The sequence below is a fragment of the Enhydra lutris genome, unplaced genomic scaffold (assembly GCF_002288905.1).
Source record: "Enhydra lutris kenyoni isolate GAN:26980312 unplaced genomic scaffold, ASM228890v2 scaffoldscaffold58, whole genome shotgun sequence".
Lineage (NCBI taxonomy): Eukaryota > Metazoa > Chordata > Mammalia > Carnivora > Mustelidae > Enhydra > Enhydra lutris.
The window spans coordinates 7604751-7615897 of NW_019154142.1; the positions used below are offsets into that span (position 1 = coordinate 7604751).

The 11147-nt window shown below is 41.9% G+C and overlaps 1 pseudogene; it reads left to right on the forward strand.

The window, feature by feature from the left end:
* Window positions 1-1249: 1249 nt before the first annotated feature.
* LOC111158242 lies at window positions 1250-1776 on the forward strand (annotated as a pseudogene).
* The last annotated feature ends 9371 nt before the right edge of the window (window positions 1777-11147 follow it).

The following is an 11147-nucleotide window of genomic DNA, read 5'->3' on the forward strand; positions in this document are numbered from 1 at the left end:
TCTTGCTGAGTTGAAAGGTAGAGATCTGAGTTTGGGGAATCTGAGGTGTAGAATACAAAAGTCAAGGGAGGTGAACTCCAGAGAGCTACAGAGGAGTTCCTTTGAGTCTTTGGCTGAATGCTGATCTGAGCATATATAAGAGGAAAATCCCCAAGGCCTGGAAATAAACCACTCTAAAAACAGTAGGATAATAAAATGCTCAAAGTTCATGCAGGGATGAGAGTAGTTTACATTTCTGCCAGTCAGAATAGAGGCCTCATATTAGATAAAGCACTTGCTCTTGTGTCAGGCTTGACTTAGTTCTAGAGTAAAGGGTCCTCTACCATGCAGTTCTTCTGGTGATGAATTCTTTCAGCTTTTCTCGATCTAAAAGCATTTTATTTTGTTTTGTTTTCTGAAAGATATTTTTGCTGGGTATAGAATTGTGGGCTGACAGGTTTTTGCTTTTTTAAAGTGTTGTTCCTCTATTTTACTGCCAATGAAAAGTCTGTTCTCATTTTAATTGTTCCTCTCTATATATAATGTGTATTTTTTTCTTTCCTGCTTCTAAGGTATTGAAAGCAATTTGATTATAATGTGCCTTGGAGTAGTTTTTTTTCATGTTTCTTGTGCTTGGGGTTTATAAATTCCTTGGACCTGAGTTCATAGTTTTCAACAAATTTTGAAAAATTTTCAGCCATTATTTCTCCAAGTGTTTTTCTGTTCCCCTTCCCTTTTTTTGGAGGCTCAAATTGTTATATGTTAATCATCATATCAATATGTAACATAAATATATTCATATTATGTAAATATGTCTATATTATATTATTATATTAATGTAATAATAATATAATATGTATACAAAGCTGCTTTGAGTTGTCCCACAGATCACTGAGGCACTGTTTAATTTTACATTTCTTTTTTCTCTGTATTTCATTTTGAATATTTTCTTTGATCTCACTAATTTGCAAAGTTGAATTTGCTATTATCTCATCCAGTGTATATTTTATCTCAGACAGTATAGGTTTCATCTCTAGATTTGTGTTTTAAAAAATATTTTCTGGCAGTGCACCCAGTAGTCCCGGGGATCTGTCTCTTGCTTCAACAGTATTTGGATGGAACAGATCCAGGAACTCTCCTTCCACCAGCCTCCAAACACCCTCCAAACTTTTTTCTAGTTGCAACTTTTGGAGCCATTTTTCAGCCACTGTCTGCCTCCAGGTCCAGCCAATACCCTATTTTGAGCTTAGCTTCTTATTACAGATCAACCATGAGCTCCCAGATTTGTCAGAATTATTCCACTGAGGTGGAGGCTGCTGTTAGCCACCTGGTCAATGTGCATGTGTGGGCCTCCTATACTCCCTCTCTCTGGGCTTCTATTTCAACTGTGAAGATGTGGCTCTGGAAGGCATGGGCCCCTTCTTTTACAAGTTGGCTGAGGAGAAGCAAGAGGACGCTGAGCATCTCTTGAAGATGCAAAATGGTGGTAGTGGCGGTGCCCTCTTCCAGGATGTGCAGAAACCATCCTAAGATGAGTTGGGTAAAACCCTGGATGTCATGGAAGCTGCCCCAGTTCTGGAGAAGAACCTGAACCAGGCCCTTTTAGAGCTGCATGCTCTGGGCTCTGCCAACACAGACTCCCATCTCTATGACTTCTTAGAAAACGAATTCCTGGGTGAGGAAGTGAAATTCGACAAGAAGATGGACAACCACCTGTCTAACTTTTGCTGTGTGGCTGGCCCCCAGGCTGGGTTGGATGAGTATCTCTTTGAAAGGCTCTCCCTCAAGCACAGCTAAGAGCCTCTGGAGCCCAGCAGCCTTTGAGGGGACCCTCAGGCATCTCCCTGGTGCCAGCGCTTCTGCCTGAGCCTCTCCCTGCAGCTACTAGGCATTTTTAACTACCCTGGAGCCCTCTCCCAAGCCATGGACCAAATGGAAACAACAAAGCCTTTTGCAGCAGCTGGTGAAAAAAAAATCTTCCTTGTTTCTACTTAATGTTTTTAACATATGGAAAATACCATTTTAATACTGTCTGCTAATTCCAACATCTATACCAGGTCTGGATTGGCTTCAATTAGTTGATTGTTGTCTCTGCACAATGATACATATTTTCTTGCTTCTTTGTGTACATGGTCGCGTTTGGATGGCCGACATTGTGAACTTTATCTTGTTGGGTGATGGATATTTTTAAATTTTTATAAATATTCATCAACGTTGTTCTGAATACACTGAAATCATTTGATCGTTTTGAGCCTTGCTTTTAAGAAGTTATGGAATAAACTAGAATAGTGTTTAGTTCAGGGGTAATAATCATTCTCTGTGGTTGAGGCAGTACTCTTTTGAGAATTCTACAAATGCTGTGAGCAGGAGGGACAGAAGGAGAGGGAGAAAAGGAATCTCCATGCCTAATGCAGAGCCCTACATTGGGTTCATGATCCTGAGATGATGACCTGAGTTGAAATCAGGAGTTGGAGGCTTAACTGATTGGGCCACCCAGGCACCCTACATCCCATAAGTTCTACATCCTAAATATTTACCTGTCTCATCACTACTTCCTAATCATCTCTCCCTTTAAACTACGACAAGTCTCTCCTCCTACCTACCACCACACCTAGTCCTTTTCTCCCACAACATAGCCAAAGAGATTTTTCTGAAACAAAACACAAACCATGCCTCTCTTCTGGCATCTCACTACCCTTAGGATAAAGCTCACAGTCCATATTGAAGACTCAAGGCCCTTCTTGGTCCGGTCCCACCCTGCTTGCTCTCTTGAATCTTTTGGGAAACCATTCTTACCTTTCCCTCCTGGCTCCTACTCTTTCATCCTGGGGCTTCCTGCCTGGAACACTTCTCCCAGTGATTTTTCACTCAGTTAATGCCCGATTCTTCATTAAGCTCCCAGTTTAAATACCACTTCTTTAGGGAAGGCTTTCCTGACCACCTACGTCCCTTCCCCATAACTCTGGTGCCATTCCTGCCAGGCACTCTCATATTTCTTTGCTTCAGTGATCATAGGATTTATCTCACCATATTATTAACCGTCTCTCCCCATCCCAACTGCTGTGCCTATTCCCCATGATGTCCCAGCACCTACCCCAGTGTTTGGTTCTAAAAAGAACAAATATTTATCCTGCATAACATATTGCACGTCTGCTCCTTCCATCCCATGCCCAGAGTCCTGTTCTAGGCCATGCCCCTATAACCCTGGCTTCCCCAAAAGCCTCAGATCAGCCTCCCTGCCCGAGGGTCTCCTTCATCTAATCCACCCTGCTCACAGCAGCAAGAACCATTGTCCTCAAGCATCATTTTGATCATATCACTCCCCTTCTTAGAAGCCTACAATAGCTCCAATTGCCTCTTGAATTAAATTAAAACTCCTAATCATGGGTCTCAAGGGTCTCTACCAATTAGCTGCCTCCCTTCCCCCACACCTTGCTGCTGTCATCTATCCATAGTCCCTCCAGCATGGCTTCCCCTGCTGCCCTGGAAATCTGTGCCATGCCCACTTCCCCCCTCAGCTAGGCCCTGTAAAACTCTCTCCTCTTTTCTTAGCTGCTCTCTTTCATTCGGCCATATCATATCCCTTCCCGCACTGAAAAAACATACGGCTTAATAATCATTTTCTTCAAGGCTGTTTCCTAAATCAACCCCAAGTGGCTTTGTCCTTTCTGGCATAACCTGTTTTCAGGTGTGTAAAATATTTGCGCTTAGTGGTATGTTTTCAGTGTCTCGTGCCCTATGGCTCCTGCTAACTTATTTTGGGTCATGTCTTCCCTATTAGGGTCCAGCAACTCCAAGGACAGGGATGATGTCTTTTCATCCCTTGTGACTCCCTGTGATCCTCAGGCTGGTTCTGTGCCTGAAGTCCTTGTTTACCTTTGCAACAGAGATGGAGGGGAGACTGGAAAGTAGGAATTCCTAAAGGAAACTTGTTTTCCTTCCGGTTTGCCTGACCAGACTCTAATCAATCTGATGGATGCAGCCCCAGGTAAGAAGCACATAGTTTGTGCTCAACATCCTTGTTCAGGGTGGTGGGAGGTTGGTGGATCTTAGTGTGGTGGTGAGGAAGAGGAACAAAGACAAACCTGTGGGCTTTATGTATATTATTTCACGCCCGTCTCCCAATAACCTGACAAATCACAAATGATCATCCCTGACTTACAAATACATTAGGAGTCAGAGAGGTGAGTATAATCTGCTTGGTCACTGATTCAGGTCTTCCTGATCCAAAACACCTGCTCCTGGCTTCATATCAAGGAAGACGTTTCTGGATGAGTAGACCTTCTAGCAGGGGGCCCCAAATCTAAACCATAATTAGAATATACATTCTGACACACTTGTGTCCACACGACATATATCCAACATATGCCACAAGGTTGTCTACCCCTTTATGTCTGAATAAGATTCTCACCAAGGCTGAGCCACAGGACTCTGCTCACCCTGTTTACATGTCCAGCCCTTGCGAAATAAGGTTCTTCCATAAGTGATGGCTTTTTCAATTTTAGTCAAAGATTTCTTTAAGAATTTGATGAAAGACAGGGACTCTCTGCCCAGAAAGAATATGTCAGCATGATGGCTCCATAAGTCTTGACTTATTCAAAGATGCAAAGGCTAGCTTCAACATGGAGACCTATGAGAAAACCTGGGGATTGAGAAGAATTTAGAGAAGGGGCTTTTGGGAAAATATATTACATGACCCTTCATGTAATAGGCACAAAACTGGTTGTGACTATATTAATCTATGGTCCCTACTGGTAGGTTTTAATCACACCTATATTTCCAGATCGGCTTTCGTTGTGATTGTAGACAATGCTAACCTGCTATCTTTGCAGGTTTGTTTGATGCTCACACCAGTCTGCTCTATTTTCAAGGGGGAAGCTCCTTCCCAAACAGCAAACTCATTTTCCTGGGAAACTCTTCCCTTTGTGGTTGAGGAGAAAGGAAAAAGGAAAAAAACTGGAGGTTTGGGGGAGGCTGTTTGAGGCTGAAGAGTGACATCTCTTGGTGGAGAGAAGGAAGGGACTTTTAATTAGACCGCTTTTCGCTGGGACATGTTGGAAAATGAGTGTTCATGGCCTCAGAGTGTCCGTGAACCCCTTAAAGTCGCATGAGAAATTTGGAGTGTGAAATGTGTATTTTTCTGAAAAAACAACAGTCCAGGGCTTTCATCAGATTCTCAAAGGGTTCTTTGCTCATGAAAGTTAAAGCATACTGGGTTGGCCCTGTATTTTCTGTGTTTGAAGTCAGATCACCTGCAGCAGAAACACTGCGGGGTGTCCGTTAAAAAGTCAAAAAAGGGGGCGCCTGGGTGGCTCAGTGGGTTAAGCCTCTGCCTTCGGCTCAGGTCATGATCTCAGGGTCCTGGGATCGAGCCCCACATCGGGCTCGCTGCTCAGCGGTGAGCCTGCTTCCCCCTCTCTCTGCCTACTTGTGATCTCTCTCTCTCTGTCAAATAAATAAATAAAATCTTAAAAAAAAAAAAAGAGAGAAAAAGTCAAAAAAGGCCTCTACCCTTCATCTTCTGAATTAGAATCTCTAGAGGGTATGGCCTGGACTCTGAATCTTTAACAAGTTCTTTAGGTGATTTGGTTAAATTTATGAATATGATAGGAGGATTCAATGTATAACATCACCTTTTAGAATATGACCAATGATTACTGTGTAGGGAAGTGCTTACATTTACCCAGAGGCCTGGGTTCGAATCCCAGCTCGTCTACTCACTAGATGTGTTAGCCTGGCAAGTGATGAAAGCCTCTGAACTTTAGTTCCCCCACCTGTAAATATGAGGCTAATTTATCTGTCTTGAAATAATACTGCTTAACACATAGTAAGAGTCCAAAAAGTATTATTTCCTGCTCATAGCGTCTTCTTAAACATCGAAGGTCTAATGTTTCTTTTTTTACATGCTCTGTGAGACTTTTTTCATGGACGTATTGTCAATAAACAAAACGAAACAGGTTAATCATTTTCCTTTTTTTTTTTTTAAGATTCTATTTATTTCTCAGAGAAAGAGAGCACAAGCAGGCAGAGTGGCAGGTAGAGGCAGAGAGAGAAGTAGGCTCCCTGCGAGCAAGGAGCCCGATGTAGGACTTGAACCCAGGGCCCTGGGATCGTGACCTGAGCCGAAGGCAGCTGCTTAACTAAGTAAGCCACCCAGGTGTCCCAGGTTAATCATTTTCTACAATGTATAGCCGTGTATAAAGGGGTTTTGTTATGCCATCCAATATGCCTGAACTGTAAACTATAAACTTTACTTTGCCTTAAAAGACAAATAAACAACATTCATATTTTGTAGGCTCTATGGACTCTCTCTGTGGACTCATGGTGATTTTAGAAAATGAAAAGCATACATGTCAGAATTTACCACAAGGACAAAGTCACCTGTGCTTGATAGTCACATTATTGAGAATGTTTGGTTTTATTGAGAATCCATTCACTAGTACATCCCCAGAAGCAAATAGCAAAAAGGAGGAAAGAAGAAATTCCTGTTGCTGTACAACCAGTCCTACAATCCTCTGGTAAGAACACTTCCCGCCCCCAGGCTCATTCCACATCCTTCCACCACCTCCTGCCTCCCACCCCCAGGGACATTGGATTGTTTCAAGCAAATTCCTTCTGATTTTGTAGTTCTGTCCTACTACAGCTGGATGTCTTTTATCATTGGAAAATTTTTTACACAAATAGCCATTTTTACATACCAGTGAGCGGTTATCCCCTCTCATGATGTAAGCAGAAAATATAAAGAAGATATAATGTCAAAATAAAAACAACAAATTCTGGGGCACCTGGGTGGCTCAGTGGGTTAAAGCCTCTGCCTTCGGCTCGGGTCATGATTTCAGGGTCCTGGGATCGAGCCCCGCATCGGGCTCTCTGCTCAGCGGGGAGCCTGCTTCCTGCTCTCTCTCTGTCTGCCTCTGCCTACTTGTGATCTCTGTCTTTCAAATAAATAAATCTTTAAAAACAACAACAACAACAACAACAACAACAACAAATTCTTTGAATTCATTTTCACAAAGAGTAACTGAAGTTCTCATTGGATCAACCAAAGAATTTCAGAATTTGTCCCTGGTGCTTTTTTTTTTTTTTTTTTTTTTTTGAGGCTAGACAGCTAGACATTTATTTCATTCAATGGTGGAAGAAGACTTGTTTGTTTGGAACATAGGAAATTCTGACTCTGTGGAGAACTGGTATCCAAGAGGTCTGCTTACCTTAGACTTAGCATTTTCTCAGTCTTCAATCTATCAAGGCCTTCTTGAAGATTAGCTTGGGTTTTGTATTCTTTGATTGCCATCTGCTGGTGGTCTTCCATATTGGAAAATAAAAATGTCCGGGAAGATTCCAACAACTCGGTTGTTGCTTGATTTTAGCAGTTCTTGCCATGTTACAGAGAACAACACTTTTAATATCCCACAAAGACCATGATGACACCAGAGAGCCACGCCGAAGTTCCAGAAAACATGTCTCTCAGAAACATTCCAGGTGTAGTTGTTTCCTGGGAAGATGCTTGCACAGAGACTAGGAATCACTCTGTAGGGCCAGTTGCTCATTCGTTTTTTAAAAAAATACATTTTATTTTTTAGAGCAGTTTTAGGTTCACAGCAAATTGAATAGGGAGTACGGAGATTTCCCATATATCCCTGGCACCCACACATGCACAGGTCCCCCTACAAACATCTGGCACCAGAATGGTCCATTTGTTAGGGTTGATGAACCTGCGCTCACACCTCATTATCACCCAGAGACCATAATTTACATCAGGGTTCACTCTTTGTGTTGTCTATCCCATGATTTTTGACAAACATTATAGTATCATACAGAATAGTTTCACCGCCCTAAAAATCCTCTGTGCTCTGCCTATTCGTCCCTCCCTAACCCCTGGCAACCACGGATCTTTTTATGGTCTCCATAGTTTCGCCTTTTCTAGAATGTCATATAGTTGGAATAATACGGAACATAGCCTTTTCAGATTGACTTCCTGCAGTTAGTAATATGCATGTAAATTTCTTCCTTGTCTTTTCATGGCTTGGTAGCTCATTTCCTTTCAGCATTAAATAATATTCTATTGTTTGGGTGTAGCACAGTTTACCTGACCACCTGCCCAAAAGACATCTTGGTGGCTTCCAAGTTTTGACACTTATGAATAAAGCTGCTTTAGGCATTCGTGTACAGATTTTTGTGTGGACATAAGTTTTCAACTTATTTAGGTAAATATCCAGGGAGTGCAATTGCTGGCTAGTATGGTAAAACATGCTCGTTTTTAAAGGACTAAGTGGGCAGAGTTGGCCATGAACATCTACAACAAGAATGCTTTTTTTAACCTTTAGTCCCTGAGCCCGCGGTGGGGTTCAGGTGTTCAGGAATCCTGCCAAACTCACACACAAGCTATTGGGTAATTAATGTGAGTTTTCTGGGGAGATGCCTCACTATTTTCATGAGATGTTCAAAGATGGCTCTGTTTCAAGAAACACAGATCCCTGGAAACTTTGAAAGGAGTATAATTGAGTTGGAATTAGAAAATAAGAAAACTAACATTCCTGGAGAACTTAACACGAGCACATGTTAAGTTCTCGGTAAGTAATAAGTAAACAGCTCCCACATTAAAAAAAGAAAGAAAGAAAGAAAGAAAACCCAAAACAAAAAAGCCATAATGCTGAAAACAACAGCTGGATTTATTGAGAATCCAGCAAGTTAAGTAGTTTATCTTTATTACTATATCTCTAAACTTATAACAACCCTATGTTTCCAAATTATTTCCATTTTGTAAAAATGACCAGGGATCAGAAATACTGCATTGCTCATGTTTGTGCAGCTAAATATGAGGCTGAAACTCAAATGCAAACCAGTTTAGACTCTGTTCGCCAATAACAAAGACAATAAAACAAAACTTCTGCTTCCAGAGGCTTCCATGAGAACACAGAAGCTGCCCCCATCTGTGGTGAAGAGTAGTTACTCCCAAAGAGGAGGAGGAAATATTTGAGCGAAGTTTAGAAGGACAATAAAGACTTGGCTAAGCAGTGGAGATGGGGCAGAGATGGAATTCTGAGAAGGAAAAAGCACATGATTCTGTGGCATAGAACATGAGAAAGAGGCTGATTGAAAGTTCCAGGGCTGGTGCCATGATCCTTAGGAAGAACGAATCCTTGCCAGCTCTTGAAGCAATAGGGCAAAAACTAATCATCTCTGGTCTTAAAAAGAAGAAATTCCAAAAGTGAATTTAAAATAGATAAATTGGACTTCATCGGAGTTACAAGAATTTGTACTTCCGAGGACACCAATAAAAAAATGAAAAGACAACCCACGGAATGGAGAAAATGCTTTTAACTCTCCTATCTAATATTGGACTTTCGTCAGAGTGTATAAAGAACTTTTATGACTCAACAATAAAAAGACAAATAACTCGATTTTTGAAAAAGATTTAATTTATTTATTCGACAGAGAAATAGAGGGAGCCAAAGAGCACAACGGGTGGAGGGGAGAGGGAAACAGCAGAGGGTGAGGGAGAAGCAGGTTCCCCACTGAGCAGGGAATCCAGGACTCCATCCCAGAACCCTGGGATCATGATCTGAGCTGAAGACAGATGCTTAACTAACTGAGCTACCCAGGGGGCCCATAACCTGGTTTTTAGAAGGACAAAGGTTTTGGATAGACACCTCTCTAAGGAGGACAGACAAATGGCCAATAAGCCTATGACGAGATAACCCACATCATCAGTCATCAGGAACATGCAAGTCAAAACTACAGTTTCATACCACTCAAGTCCACCAGAATGGCTAAAACAAAAAAGACGATAGGGGCGCCTGGGTGGCTCAGTGGGTTAAGCCTCTGCCTTCGGCTCAGGTCATGATCTCAGGGTCCTGGGATCAAGCCCCCCATCGGAGGGGAGCCTGCTTTCTCCTCTCTCTCTGCCTGCTGCTTTGCCTACATGTGATCTCTTTCTCCCTCTGTGTCAAATAAATTAATAAAATCTTAAAAAAAAACAATAACAAATGTTGGTGAGGATGTGAAGAAATTGTAACCCTCATACCAGATCACCACCGTCCAATGCTGGTGGGATTTTTAATGGGGCAGCCACTTTGGAAAACAGTTTGGCAGTTCCTCAAAATGTTAAACATAGTTACTGATGACCTAGCTCAGCTAGGTAGGTTCAGCTCTTAGGTACATACTCAAGGAAATGGAATACATGCCTCCTCACAGACAACCTGTCCCTGAGTGCTCATAGCCATATTATTCATAACAACCCAAATGTCTGTCAGCCAATGACTGGATAAACAAAATGTGGAACGGCCATATTCTGGAATATTATTCAGCCATAAAAAGGAATGAAGCTCTGATGCAGGCCACAATGTGGATGAACCTTGAAAACACTGTACAATTTGATAGAAGCCAGTCATAAAAGACCGCATTGGCAATTGTATTTACTTGAAGTATTCAGGGTAGGCAAATTCACAGAGACAGAAAGGAGGTTATAGTGGTTGCCACAGGCTGGGGGAAGATGAAGGGGATATCAGTGGCTGTTCTTGGATACAGGATTTCTTTTTGGGGTGATGGTGAGTTCTGAAATTAGATAGTGAGGATGGTTGCACAGGTCCATGATTATGTGAAAACCTCTGAAATTGTATACTTTAGTAGGATGAATTTTATGGTATGAGAATTACATTTCAAGAAAGCTGTTGCTCCAAAAGGGGGTTCATGGGGGTGGGAATCATATTCATGAAGCAGAGTTGTCCTAACTATGAAACTTTATCAGAAAGGGCAAAGTGAGGGGGCCTTAGGGAATGACAACAATAACAATTATAACCCCTCACTTCATTCACTTAACAAGTAGTTGTTGAGGACCTATCATGGTCCAGATGCTGGGGATACAGAGAAACAGACAAAATCTCTGTCTTCGTGGAGGTTCTATTCTAATGGGGAGATAGGCAGTAAGCAAATAAGTCAATGTGATCTCAGATAGTGCTAGGGCAAAGTGAGGGGGCCTTAGGGAATGACAACAATAACAATTATAACCCCTCACTTCATTCACTTAACAAGTAGTTGTTGAGGACCTATCATGGTCCAGATGCTGGGGATACAGAGAAACAGACAAAATCTCTGTCTTCGTGGAGGTTCTATTCTAATGGGGAGATAGGCAGTAAGCAAATAAGTCAATGTGATCTCAGATAGTGCTA